At 43.7% G+C, this 14,873-nt stretch overlaps 1 protein-coding gene and 1 long non-coding RNA gene across 2 annotated transcripts in view; both read left to right on the top strand.

The window, feature by feature from the left end:
* The window catches only part of plpp4 (phospholipid phosphatase 4), a 275,043-nt gene that overhangs the window by 24,401 nt on the left and 235,769 nt on the right, over positions 1-14,873 (top strand). The window lies entirely within an intron of this gene.
* On the top strand, positions 5,352-14,239 carry LOC116981104. The gene is made up of 3 exons (XR_004414164.1): positions 5,352-5,471; positions 6,273-6,274; positions 14,228-14,239. It is a non-coding gene; the product is annotated as an uncharacterized LOC116981104 (long non-coding RNA).

Genomic DNA, 14,873 nt, shown 5'->3' on the forward strand with positions numbered 1-14,873 from the left:
TGCATTAATGAAGAATTTGTTGAGTTGTGGTGTGGATTGGGAGGGTGATGGGGATGACACAATGACAGTCAGGGATGTCCTGATGTTATTTATTTGGGTCGGGTGGGAAGGTTGTGTAATTGTTGTTCAAAGAATCCCAGTTTTGAGGTGTTGGTCAGAGCAAATGGATGGTGATCAGAACGACAGGCATTTGTGGGCTTCACTGGTTGTGTTGTTGGATGCAGGGAAGCTGCCCTACTCTATCTGAAGCCTGTAGACAGAACCGGTGGAAATAAACTCTTCCCATTCTGGTGGCGGGGGTCAAGAACTGGGGAGGCGTAGAATGAAGCTGATTAGCAAAAGAATAGAAAATTACACGAGGAAAATCATATTTTACAGCGACGGTTAAGGTCTGGAATTCGCTGCCGGGGTAAGTAGCGGAGGAATATTGAAATATAACTTTCAAAGCGAAGTGGGTAAATCTGAAACAAGAGAAATGGCATATCCTTGGGGATAAGGCAGGAAAACGTGACTCGCTCATTGCATTATATTGAGGTGGTAGGAAATTGACAGGTCAAATGGTCTCCTTTGATTCTGCAACCAGTCAATGGTACACGAGCAAAAGAGACATTGACCTCATGATTAATCCTTTCACGTCTGCTTCAACTTGTTGGGTATTCCCAAGTCCCTGTAATACATTGCCTGCGGTTAAAAATTGTTTGACTATGAAACTGAAAGCAGGCATCTGTAAGACTTTAATGACCGACCTGCTTCCTGTAAATGGTTTAGTTGCCCATTGCTTATTTCCATTTCCTTAAGTTAAAAGCGGAGAGTCCCAACTTTTTTTCTACTTTATCCAAGATGCTGCTTTTTTTTTGTTCTGACAAGACTCGCCACCCAGCATGTGTAACCTGATCACAGCAAAAGTCAGCAAAGATTTTCAGTTATTCTACAAATAGGCCAATTCCACCTTGATCGATTTACAGAGGGACCTCGGGGTGGAACAAGATTGGTGGTAAATAGTCACCCACCATCTCAAACTAATGCAGATAAAAGTAAAAACTTCAACCATAATGATGGATTTTCAATTTACTTTTTGTAGCACCAGTCACAGTTTTGTGCGTGATTGCAGTAATTCTTTTTTCACGTCTACCACTTTATGCAGGGAAATCACAGATCGCATTGTGCCTTGATAATGCATCCACTTTGAAATGTACTTCAGTGGAGAATAAATGCCTACAGTCTAAATTACATTCCCTCTGACAAACTTCTATCTTTCCAGAGCCACGCATGATTGTTATCTTTATACGCAAATTCACTGAAATTGCCGGGTTTTGTAAGGAGTCTTTGCCTTGAATATTCTTCCAACAAAACCTGCTCACAACATATGCAGTACTTAATAGGTAGCCGGTTCGAATCCCGCTTGGAGTGCATACTGTCGTTGTGTCCTTGGGCAAGACACTTCACCCACCTTTGCCTGTGTGTGTATGTGTGTGAGTGATTGGTGGTGGCCGGAGGGGCCGTAGCCACGCTTCCGTCAGTCTGCCCCAGGGCAGCTGTGGCTACAGAAGTAGCTTACCACCACCGAGTGTGACTGAGGAGTGAATGAATAATGCGATGTAAAGCGCCTTGAGTATTAGAAAGGCGCTATATAAATCCCATCCATTATTATTATTATTACTTTTAAAAATTGAAATTGGTAATATAATGGGCCTGTCCCACTTAGGCAACATTTTAGGCGACTGCAGGAGACTTTGCAGTCGCCACATGGTCGCCACAAGTTCGCAGGTGGTTGCCTGGGAGTCGCCTTCATGGTCGTGAGGAGTTCCCACATTCTGGGAACTAGTTGCGACCTCATTATGGTCGCCGCGGATTTTTCAACATGTTGAAAACTTAGCGGCGACTAAAATGAAGCCGCCATGGAGAGTAGCGAGAATTTTCGAGCGGAAGGTGGGTCGCCAGGAGGTCCTAGTGGTCTGTAGCCGGTGCTGACCGGTGAATTTCATTGGTTCATTGGGGGGGAAAAAACGTAAGCAGTAGTTTTCAGAACCAAGGATAACCGACATTTAACCAATGTTAAATGTCCGCCGAGCTTCACAGCCCTGTATCTCTGGCTTCTTAAATGTTGTCTGGCTTCTTAACAGGTGTCTCCACTCCTTCTCTCTCATTCTCCCCCCTTACCCCCCCCCCCTCCCCTCTATTAAAGGACTTACCGTACACTGTGCTAGCCGTCTTAATTGCAGCGCCAACCTTCCTGTTCATCGCTGTGTGTGTCTGTATCACCTTGGCTTTGCATCGTGTGAATTTCAGACAGCGCTCCCCCCGCTTGCCCTGTGCCCCGCCTTTGCGATGTGTGTGTGTGTGTGTGTGTGTGTGTGTGTGTGTGTGTGTGTGTGAGCGTGTGCGCGTGTGCGTGTGCGTGTGCGTGTGCGTGTGCGCGTGCGCGTGCGAGTGTGTGTGAGTGTGTGAGTGTGTGAGTGTGTGTGTGTGTGTGTGTGTGTGAGTGTGTGTGTGTGTGTGTGTGTGAGTGTGTGTGTGTGTGTGTGTGTGTGTGTGTGTGTGTGTGTGTGTGTGTGTGTGTGTGTGTGTGTGTGTGTGTGTGTGTGTTCCACTCTGACACTTGTCATTCCAGGTGCCGGTTTTTCAGGCAACTGCTGGCAACTTGACAGTCGCCGGCAGACACCTGAAAAATCGCCTGAGTGGGACGGGCCCATAATACTCCCCTTGCTTCTCCATATTTCTGAACTCACCAGGTAATAACTGGTCTTCTCATTGGAAACACCACTTCAGCTGCAGATTTGAAGCCGGCAATGAACAAGAAAGTACCATGTTTTCACGTGATTACTGAAAGCCATCAACAAAACAATGCCCACACTGTGGATCGTGGCCTTTGTGAAATTTACATTTCAGTCAAGTGTGAAATACCAACCAACAATACTTTTGTGGTAATGTAGCAAAATAAGTGCTTGAGAAATGTGTGATTACAGAATTCAGGGTTAGGTCTAATCCAGAGGGTGAAACTGTGCTCCAACCTAACATAATTATCCTGTCCCACATAAACTGCTGGCTAGGATTCTGGGAGTGAAATGATCCAGCAATGAAAACATTGAATTGCATTCAATTCTTGAGTGGCTTAAATTTTGACTGATCTTTTTCTTAGTATATTTTGCTACAGAAAGTAAAAATTATCCAAAATTTAACTTTCCACAGAGACAGACGTATGTGTAGTAAAACATTATTATGCATGCAGAAGTAATTACTATAAAATATATATATTTTGTTTCAAGATGGTGAATGGAAATTCCACATTCTAGAGTAAAAAAACCAATAGCTTGCTCTGCCAAAGTTGTCCCCTATTCTTAGATGCTTAGCAGTTTTATTGTCATAAGCACTAGGATGCAACTAAATTCCTTCTTGACATGAAGATCACAGAATAATCATTGTGTGGCGGCGCAGTAGTAGAGATGCTGACTTACAGCACCAGAGATCCGGGTTCGATCCTGACTACGCCTGCTGTCTTTACGGAGTTTGTACGCAGTTTACCCGTGACTGCGTGGGTTTCCTCCAGGTGCTCCAGTTTCCTAAAATATTCCAAAGACGTGCAGGTTTGTAGATTAATTGGCTTCTGTAAATTGTCCTAAGTGTGTAGGATAGAACTAGTGGACGGGTGATCATTGGTCAGAGCGGACTCAGTGGGCTGACGGGCCTGTTTCCACACTGTATCTCAAAACTAAACTAAACGAAGCAAACAATAATTCCAAGCATATACACCAGAATGGTGCAAGATTGTATTGCAAAATCCGAGTACTGCAAATGAAAATTAAAGTACAGCAACAGAATAACTGAATGAGGTAGAGTTAAGAGTAAATGTATTTGGCCGCAACTCTGGGAACAGGTTATGAAAAGTGGTGATTGCTTTAGGAGTCAGATAGCAGTGGGAAGGAAGCTGTTCTTAAGTCTGGACCTCAGAATCTCCCAGTGTGAGCGGCATCCTTGATGATATTTCCAGCCTTCCTGGTGCAATGCACCATGGAGATGGAGTGGATGGAAGGAAGTGATGAGCATGTGATGGACTTGCAGTGTTCACCATTCCTTGCAGGTTCAGGTGACAAGAATGAAGCAATGGCCATACCAGGCGGAGTTGTATCCCGTCAGAATACTTACCATAGCGCACCTACAGATGTTTGAGAGAATCTTCTTGGACATACTGATTCTTCTCGGACACCTAAGAAAATAAATATTTAAGAAAGAACTGCAGATGCTGGAAAAATCGAAGGTAGACTAAAAATGCTGGAGAAACTCAGCGGGCGAGGCTGCATAGATGCTGCTTCACCCGCTGAGTTTCTCCAGCATTTTATGTCTACCTAAGAAAATAAACACTCTGATGTGCTTGCTTGATCATTGCATTAGTTAGAAGGGGCCAGGTTCGGTCCCTTCTAACTACTGTTGGTGATATGGATGTCTAGGAACTTGAACCTTTTGACCATCTCTATAGCAGCTCTGTTGATGGGGACAAGGTTGTATTCACCCATTTGTTTCCTTGTGTCAATATGCAACACATTTCACTACCAGGCATTAAGGGCGTGGGTTATTGACCTGATACCATCACACAAGGTTTCCAAACTCTTTCCAGTACTTCTTAATGTTGTGGTAGATCCAACCAAAACTGTTGTATCATTGGCAAACTTAAAGATCAAGTTGGGGTTGCATCTGGCCACACAGTCATGAGTGTACAGGGAGTAGAGCAAAGGACTGAGCACATAACCCTGAGGTGCACCAGTGTTGGGGGGTCAGGGTGGAGGAAATGTTATGACCAATCTTAACTGACTAAAGTCTGTCGGTCAGGAGTCCAAACATCAATTGCATAAGAAGGCCTATGGCCAAGGTCCAGATGTTTAGAGGTAAGATTTAGTTTTATGGTCGTAGAGAATCGATCATAAAATGAATCATACAGCATAGAATCATACAGCACGGAAACAGGCTCTTCATCCCAACTTGCCCATGCTGAACAAGGTGCCCCATCTACACTATTCCCACCTGCCTGCATTGGCCCATATCCCTCTAAACCTTTCCTATCTACAACAGTGGGTAAGGCTGAGCTGTAGACAATGAATAGCATCCTGACATGGATGTTCTTATTGTCAAGGTGATCCAGGGCTGAACGTCATGTAAAAGAGATGAAGCCCACCATAGACCTATTTTTACCATACATTAATAGCAGGGGGTATAGATTGCCTAGAAGACTGGCACAGCCTTTCTAAGCACTTCATCGTGGTTGATGTTGGTGTAGTGGCCATTTGGCCTGTTTTGCATGTCATTGAAGATGGCATGTGCCTTTAAATTTTAGACTGCACGTTATATTGTGGGTGGGATTTATGACCTGTTTTTGGGCGTGTTTGGAGCTTAGATGCTTGCGCAGAAGTTTAGTTTTTAGATTAGTTTGGAGAGACGATAGGGAAGGTTAACCCTTCGACCATGCGGGGTCATGCGGGGTCATGCGGGGCCATGCGGGGGCCATGCGGGGTCCATGCGGGGTCCATGCGGGGCCATGCGGGGTCCATGCGGGGCCATGCGGGGTCCATGTGAGATCTAAAGGAGATCATTCCAGTGTAACGGAGACACGAGGAGATTTCTAATGTTTAAAGTAATAAGCTGTTCGATGAAGATTGTAGTAACGAGTCGTAAGAAATTTGGATGTATCTTACTGTTTTCCATCAGCAATAAAGCATTTATTCATCAAAAGACTGTGTTTTGAAGCCATATCTGTGAAGAAGCTCTGAAGGTCTTTGTGAGTGAGCTCGCATGCGTTTCTAAGACACCCCCTTCAACCATTCTCATCCGTTTAGCGGCTAGGGTGCTAATTTCCTGAAAGATATGAAAATCTGCTGCTACATTAAGTAGAAGGGAACCTCCAGCAGGGGATTTAAATACCAGTCCCAGAGATGAAGACAAAAGATTGGCTAAGATTCTCTGAGAGGTTTTAGCCAGAAGAACGTGGTTCCAGGAGGAACTGAAGACAATAGATCTCGGCCAGAGAAGGCCCATGAGGTCTATCGACAGCATCGAGACTTATCTGAAGACGTATCACTGGATTTGTGAGTACAAATCGATTATTACTCTTTGAATTTGAAATCACAGCTTTATTTTTAAACTGCAAATGTATCAGAGAACTCAGAAAGTGTTTTTCTAGTCTGCATGGAGATTTTAGCCAGACCGACCTTGGATTGTTTTGAGTCTCTTGATAAGCTCAATCCATTTGAATTAGCATCATCTTTATGCACCTGGGGTTTGAGATGTTCTCTACAATATCAGTATGTTATGGTTTTGAAGGAAATGTAGACAAAACAAAGCCAGAGCTACCAGCTGAGACTTTTGTTCGATTAATTTAAAGTCTTTGCAATCTGCCAAGACCTCTTTAAAGTCTTGGAATTAGAAGATGAAGAAAGAGCTACGCCAGATGAACCACATGACCCAGACAACTTAAAGAAACAGAATGTACTGCGGTGTTCACAGCCGTCTCGGGAAGAACGCAGAAGACATACCCAGTGGGATGAAGACAAGAAGATATTCAATGGTTTCATGAAAAAGGCAGAGAAGTGGTTATCTGAAATTATGTCACAAGTTACGAGCTTAGTAGCTGGAAGTGCAAAGCAACAAGGTGCCAGAATGGAAGATGAAATTACATGACGAGATAATATCTCTAATATATCTTCATGAGGATCAAGACATAAATCTGGTTCCTCAGCCAGTTCGATTTCGAGAGCTTCTGCTCGATTGGGAGCTAAAGCTGAGCTAGCTGCTCTCTCAATAGAAGCGGATGCCATGAAGAAGAAACATGAGATTGAGGAAGAACAAGAACAGATGACGCGACAGAATGAGAAGCTGAGAAGACGAAAGGAACAACTGGAATTAGACACAAAGATGGTGGTGGCCAAAGCAAAGAAGGACATACTGGATAGTGAGGGGTCAAGATGCAGCTCTAGATCGTCGAGGACGATGGACTCTGGACCAAGAAGAAAAACTGCTCGAAGTGAATTGGCAGTTGGATTAATTCCACAATCGAGGTCCACCAAATTTCTAGGCTTTGAAAACCCATTGGAATAGAGGAAGATGGGTGAAACCTCATCTCAGCAAATGAGTGCTAGCTTGAAACAAATTATTTCTGTGTCTGTGTCTGTGGATGCTTGAGACAAACCAATAGCGGACCACGCTTTTTCAAGGGACATCTCATAGCTCTGGCCAAGGGTCCCAGGAGAGAGAGTTATTGCAGGAACCAGGCCATTATGGAATTTACAATTACACCAGTAACACAATTTAGGTTGGCCTTGAAGTCTTGGGAAATATTTAGGAGCAGTAAAGAATGAGCAGTAAAGAATTCTGGCCTGTTGCTGGCACTGATTTGTTCTGGTCTGCTGCCAGCCTTGAATTGTTCTGCCCATTTCTCGCCTCTAGTTAACCCTCCCCACCTCTATCTTTCAGTCTGAAGAAGGGTCTGAAACGTCACCTATTATTTTTCTCCAGAGATGCTGCCTAAGTCACTGAGTCACTCCAGCATTTTGTGCCTATCTTAAGAATGCGTTACAACTTGCTTTTAAAGAGACAATCAATTTGTCTTTAAAGAATGCTTTTTCTTCAAAGTAAATACTGCATCGGTAATTCTTCAACATCGGGGAAAGTGAAAGAGACAACCTGGAGATTTTCAGTTGATTGGCACACAGGGGACTGTGCTTATGGGACTGATTTGTTGTGGAAGATTGATTGCAGATTGCGACTGGTAAAACAAACTGTGCCTTGCGCTCGTTGAAAGACTGCTTTTCCGAGTGCATCCTGCACTCGAGCCCAAAACCCACAGTGCACACAGGGGTAACATCAATCCTTATGTAAATATATTTTATATCTACCTCGTCAAGTTTGCGTATTTTTCCACAACAACTTTTTAGAATCACTGGCAGGAGGTTAGTCTACCTCTTGTGAAGCACCTTGTCGAATGCCTGTAGGAGGTTTAAGTGCATTACTCCCACATGTTCCCTTCCATCCACCGTGGTCCAGACCTCCTCAAAAGACTCCAATAAATTTATCAGACATGAATTCCTCTTCCTGAATCTCTGCAGACACTTCCAGATTAGATTATTATTTACCAAATATGCTGTTATTACTTTGAGTCATTCAGTCGTTACGAAGGCCTCCTTTGGGCTAAATCGTCCATGCTGATCAAGGCTCCCCATTTAAACTAATCCTAATTTCCTGCATTTGGCCCATACTCCTCCAAACCTTTCCTATCCAGGTATCTGTCCAAGTGTCCTTTAAAAGCTGTTATGCTCACTGTCACAACCACCTCTTCTGACAGCTCCTTCCATATTCCCACCACCCTCTGAGTGGAATAAGTTACCCTTCAGGTTCCTATTAAATCTTACCCCTCTCACTTTAAACTTCTGTCCTCATGTTCTTGATTGCCCTACCCAGGGTAAAAGACTGGGCATTCATCTTGAATAATTCTCTCGCCCAGTGTACAGATAGAGAAACAAAGCATCAGATGATGAAAAAAATAAGCTCTTTTGAGTCTTACTGCTGTTCACGAGGTTCACATGAGGACCTTATTCACAAGAACACTAAAAGAAGGAGCAGAAGGAGGCCACTCAGCCCCTCAGGTCCAGCCTATCATTCAAAGTGACTATGGATGATCAGCCCCAGCCTCATTTCATCCCTGTCCTGGCTTGTTGCCATTGTTCTCTCCGCAATTCCACACTCTTCTCTCTTTCAACACTATTGATCCAGCCCTCCCAGTGCAACTGGGTAGAGAAGTCCAGAGGTTGACAATTGTGTTTAGTTCCCTATCATCAGAACTCCCGTAGTTATCTCCACAAACCCTTTCCCTGCAACTTCAGCACATTTGTTTTCTCACTTATACACTTTGGATAAACGGTCCTTAATTTGAGCCATCGCTTAATTTGTTACCCCCCTCGTATAACTTTGGTGCTTCAACATTTCCTGTTTTTGTGTTGTATTTTCTGCTTTTTGCTTTAATTTTGCATTCCTATCTGCTAGGTTGTGGGAGCATGAGATGCCACCTATCTCATTTTGGGGGCATTGGAATATTTGTGAACTATGATCTCATTCTCTTCCATTGTGTCCGTGTGTGTGCGCTCGTATGTTTGGTAATCTTCGACTAGCTTTCTAGTGATCCATTGGGGAAATATTTAACATTCCAGTTGCAATAAATTCATAATAAGGTTGCAACATTTTGAACTTAATCTTTTTATCCTTGAAACATAATATGAAATACTTTTATATTAGCAGATACATCACCGTGTATTAAAAACATACGGAGTCAGGAAATTATATTGCTTCTATAAAGTTTTAGAATGATAGTTCTTAATTAATCCAGACAGCAACAAGTGAAATATGTTTGCTCTAATATAACAATACACACTAGTGTGCTGATATTATTTTATGAGAATTTGTCTCACCCTTTCTCTTCTTTATTGATCCATTAAAGGACTTGCAATTTATAAAACTGGTTTATTATGTTTGGATGAATGATTGTTATAATATATTCAAGAGGAATGGTATCATTTGGATTTGGTTAATAACATATTTATCCTACAGATGATGGCAGAGAATGAGAACTGTGATAATAAAGTATTCAAGAATCACAGACATTGAGCTAAAGTAGCAAAAATATATCACCTAGTATTGACCTGAGTCACAGATGCAGACATTGTAAAATTGTCCACAGCCCACTCAACCTTTCAAAGTTTTCTTCACAAATATTTAGGGACCATGTGTAAATTGGAAAGCTGTTTCATACACTGGTAAAGTAACAGCCTGGCTTGCCTGTACTCACAGAATCCTACCTTCCAGGCAACCTGCTAGATACCTCCATCAAAATCTCAGAGAATATCATATCCACTGATGAGGCAGACCCACCAAACGTGGCGGTACAGGTAGGGACAGAAAGGAGTGAGTAATCATGGTGATCCTCTACATTGAGCCCAGATCCGATCAAACACAGCAAGGAAAACTGTTTACCTTCTACTGTCCCCCTTCAGCAGATGAATCAGTGTTCCTCCAAGTGGAACAGCACATGGAGGAAGCATTAAAAATAGGTTGGGCAATGAATATATCCTGGATTACGGACTTCATTGTTCAGTATCAAGAGTGGCTTGGTAACACCACCACTGTCTGAGGTCTCTGCATTCTGAGGGCAAAGCTGCCTTGATAGCTTTTGTCTGCAATAGTGAACCAACACAAGAGATAAACCTACTTGGTCACTCCTGATGATACCAGGATGCACCAAAGACCAATGGGTCAGGCAACATCACAACTTTAGTAATGTTCTCCAGAATTAGCCAACTTCAAAGGAGACGGCCATTATACAGACTTCAGCCAAACCAATCACCTAAATACAGCACTACCAGAGCAGGTCAGAGGTCAGGAGTACAAGCTGGGGAGTGTGCTTGTGCCTCGTGACTGATGACAAGTGACCTTCTAGTAGTTTTTGTTCAAAATGCCACATTACTCCCTTTTCTGTTAGCTGTCTAAGTGGGGCGGTGATCTCCGAAAGGTTTGGAATAAATTTGGCCATGTATGTCACCATCCCCATGAACGTTTGCACTTCAGCCATTTTTTTGGGGTATAGCATTTGTCGCACACTGCTGGCACGAGATGGGTTTGATGACACGCCTGCTTGCGAGATGACGTGTGCCACATATTCAGTCTTGTTTGAGTGCATTACCGACTTTTTGGGATTGAGCTTTAGGCCGGACTCTTTCACACGCGCGAGTAGGGCTCTCACCCTTGCGTCATGCTGTGCTGCATTCTCACCCCAAAAGAGAATGTCGTCAACGACTATCTCCACCCCTTCTAAATCACCAAACTCTTCCTGCATCGCCCGCTGCCAAATCTCACTTGCGGATAAGATTCCAAATGGAAGCACAAAGTATCGGTATCTCCCAAAGGGAGTATTAAATGTGGTCAGAAGCGAGCTGTCGCCGCTCAGTGGGAACTGCCAGTACCCACTTGTAACGTCAAATTTCCTTTCGCCTTTGGCATGCGGGTTTCAATGTTCTCGACCGTCGGCATCGGGAAATGCTCCCAGAGAATGGCCGCATTGAGGTCACGTGGGTCAAGGCATATGTGGACTTCGCCATTAGGCTTGCTGACAACAGTCATTGTATTCATCCAATCTGTCGGCTTGCTCTTGGGCTTTATGACTCCCAAACTTTCCATGCGCTCTAATTCGGCTTTGACCATATCCCTGAGCTTATAGGGGATAGTGCGGGACGGGTTTTGCTTCTTATCGGTGTACTGTTCAGTAGCTGTTGAGGGGGCATAACCGCATGTCCCGTCAAGGGGGGTGTTGCGGTATTCGAGGATTGCATACATCGGGTCACGGTTGCTGCGTGTGGCTTTCTTCATGATATTTTTCATTGGTTGCACACAGCGCTCCACCTGCCCATTGCTGTGTGGATAGATGGGACGAGGTGACATGGGCAAATTCCCATTCATCCTTGAACTTGCAAAACTCAGCACAGTCAAATTGTCTCGCATTGTCTGACATCACCAAGTCGGGAATGCTTTTCCGGGCAAAGATGCCCTTCATCTCTCGTATCACCGAATATGACGTCATGTCTGGCAGTTGCGCTATTTCTGGGTACTTGGTGTCCACTACTAGCAAATGGTCAACTCCATCCAGATGGAAGATGTCTGCCCCAACTTTAGACCAAGGTCTGCTGGGGATGAAGTGCGAGCCCATCATACACTGTGAAAATCATTGAGGAAAACTGCAAGCGTTTCCAAGGGCTGGGAAGGCTAAAAAAAACATGATCAGAAACACAGACATGTAGTAGATAAGTTGAAGCGTCTTACATCGCCGCCCGTACTCAAACTGTACGATGTGAACGCGCCCGTTTCAATTGCCACAGACGCTTCCAACAGCGGATTTGGAGCAGTCCTAATGCAAGACGAGGGACCTGTTGCCTACGCATCACGACGTGTGAACGTGGCCGAGCGCAACTATGCGACTATAGAGAAGGAGCTGTGCGCCATATTGTACGCATGCAGAAAGTTTCATGACTTCATTTTCGGTCAGCGCACAGAAATCCTTACTGACCACAAGCCTTGTAGCATTAGTAGGCTCGCTCGGGAAGCCGCTACACAAACTAAGCCCCAGACTCCAGCGCATGCGAATGCACCTGCTACGGTACGACCTGGAGATACAGTGGAAGCCCGGACGTGAAATGTTTGTGCCCGATGACCTGAGTCCGCTGGCCAGTGCAAACACGCCTGCGGAAGAGCACATCACACTCCCGAATGTGATACATGCTGTAGAAGCCATCCTACACATGTCAGACGACGCCTTGCGCAGTTCAAAGCTGAAACAGAAAAAAATCAAACCCTAACTGCTGTGCGAGTACATAAGAAATGGTTGGCCTAGTAACACGCGTGATCTGGCGCATTGGGGGCGTACGCAGCGTCTTGACGTCGAACGCCAAGTGCGTGGCGTTGCGCGATGACATCACCGCCCGGCGTGTCGTTGAGTGATGACGTCACCGCCCGACGCTCTGCGACGTCCAAATTCAGTCGGCCTGCCTCCCGCCCAGCTGATTGGTGAGTATGATGTCGGGACCATACGTCTCCGCGGTTCGAATTGGGACCGGCCCAGCGCGGCCATATGCCTCAAGCGACCACGTTTGGTTGCGAGGCTCTGAGCGGGCGGGCGGGCATGGGAGCTGCGGGAGGCGTGGCGCGAGCGTACTTCGAGCGGGGGGGGGGTGGGGTGGGTTAGTGGAGGAGAGCCGGGCTGTCAAATGAAGAGAGAGAGAGAAGCGGATTGGATTGGTCGGCATGTTGGCATTGTGACGTCAGAGCTGGTAAGAGCCGTTCAGATCTTAAAAATGTAGTTTTGTTTGAGTTTTGTGATCAATTTTACTCAAAATCTGGGGAAATAATTGACCAAGGAGTGGATGTGCGAATCTAAAAGTAAAATCGCTAGCGAAATGGTACAAATGTCGGCGTTTTTGCGTCTGGTTTGCGCGGAGGATAGATAGATAGATAGAGAGATAGAGAGATAGATAGATAGATATATGATGATAGATAGATAGATGTATAGATAGATAGATGTATAGATAGACGGTCCAAACATAGGCAAATGGGACTAAGTTGGATAGACATTTTAGTCAGCATGGATGTGTTTGTCTGAATGGCTTGTTTCCATGTCTGCAATAGTGAACCAACACAAAAGATAAACCTACTTGGTCACTCCTGATGATACCAGGATGCACCAAAGACCAATGGTGTATGAATAGTTTATGAATAGGTTCACTGGAAGTGCCGCAATGAGACTGGGCAGAGGCTTTATCACCAACCTTTTGTAGGCAACTGGGGATGAGCAATGTATACTGACTTTCCCTATTTATGTCTATATACTGACTTGTCTCTATTTATTTTTACATTTAAAAAAACTCTTCTGTTAATATTTTTCAACTCAACTATCAGAAAGGATGCTCCAATCCTTTTTTTTTTTTCAATCCCCAGTAACCAAGTAACTCGATCTGTTACATTGCATAGCCCAAGGGTGAATGATTATTTTATTAGGTGCACTCAGATGATAGGATTCTAAATTATTTGTGCAAAGTATCTGATATTCAGACTACTGCCAGAGAAACAGGGGGCTTGGAAAATCAAAAAACCACAGATGTTACAAAAAAACAAAATAAAAAAAGAAATCTGAAATAAAAACAGAATCTGCTGGAAACACCCAGCGGTCAGAGTACATTTGTGGAAAGAGAAACAATTATTGCTTCAGAAAGGAAACTTCATCAGAACTGACAACAGAACTAAGGAAGGGGTTCGATCGATAAAACTAACTTTCTTTCTCTTTTCACAAATGCTGCCTAACCCAGAGAACTGTTTCTGGCATTTTGTTTTTATTTTTACATTTAGACGCAGGTGATCCATGCATTACGGAATGGGGGTGGAGATATTGTGTTCCTGGAAAGTGGTTACTATTGTATTATAAAGTAATGTTGTATCATATGCACTGGTATCGAGAAACGAAACGTAAAAGAAAATAAATTTTGTATTTATTTACCTTTTTCACAAAAGGTTCATAAGGGTGAATTTTGATTCCATGCCCCAAATTATTTTGGAAGTGATTTGTGAATGCCAAAGAGGCATATTGATACCTAAAAAAATAGAATACATGATATGGAGAACAGATTAAGTAGATTGGTTCCAGCAACGGCAGGTGTGCTACATGAGGGATTACGCGGTGGAGGGCTGTATTCCCTCAATGTTCGCAGAATGAGAAGAGATCTCATTGACACCAACATCATTCTTGCTGGTTTCAGTAGGATGTTTGTAGGAAGGGTGCCAGAACCTGGCGCCACAGGGTGAGAAGGCTGAGTTTTGGGTGGGATAATGAACCATTAGAATTCTATGCCGTATATTCTTTATTGTTCATCTAGACAATGAACTATAGAATACCAGTGATTACAGAGGTTCAGGCATTAAGATAATTCAAAACAGATATCAATATGGTATGGCTGTAAGGCAAACTAAATTCCTCGTATGTTGCAAAACATACTTGGTTAATAAATTATGATTATGATTATGAATAGATTTCTGGATATTAAGGGAATCAAGGATTTGGATTTGGCGTGGCAAATTGGCATTGTGTTAAAAGTTCAGATATGACCATAGTGGATGGCAGATCAGGCTTCAAGGGCCAAATAGTTTATTCATGCTCCTATTTCTTATGTTCTAACAGATTATTAGAAGGATAAAATTATTTGATATAGGGAACAGGATTGAGATATGGGAAAGGAAAAAAACTTTTCATTTAAAAATCTCCAATTACATTTTACCGTTGGAAGAAATAATTCCTTCAGCTA

This window comes from Amblyraja radiata, chromosome 15 (genome assembly GCF_010909765.2).
Source record: "Amblyraja radiata isolate CabotCenter1 chromosome 15, sAmbRad1.1.pri, whole genome shotgun sequence".
Lineage (NCBI taxonomy): Eukaryota > Metazoa > Chordata > Chondrichthyes > Rajiformes > Rajidae > Amblyraja > Amblyraja radiata.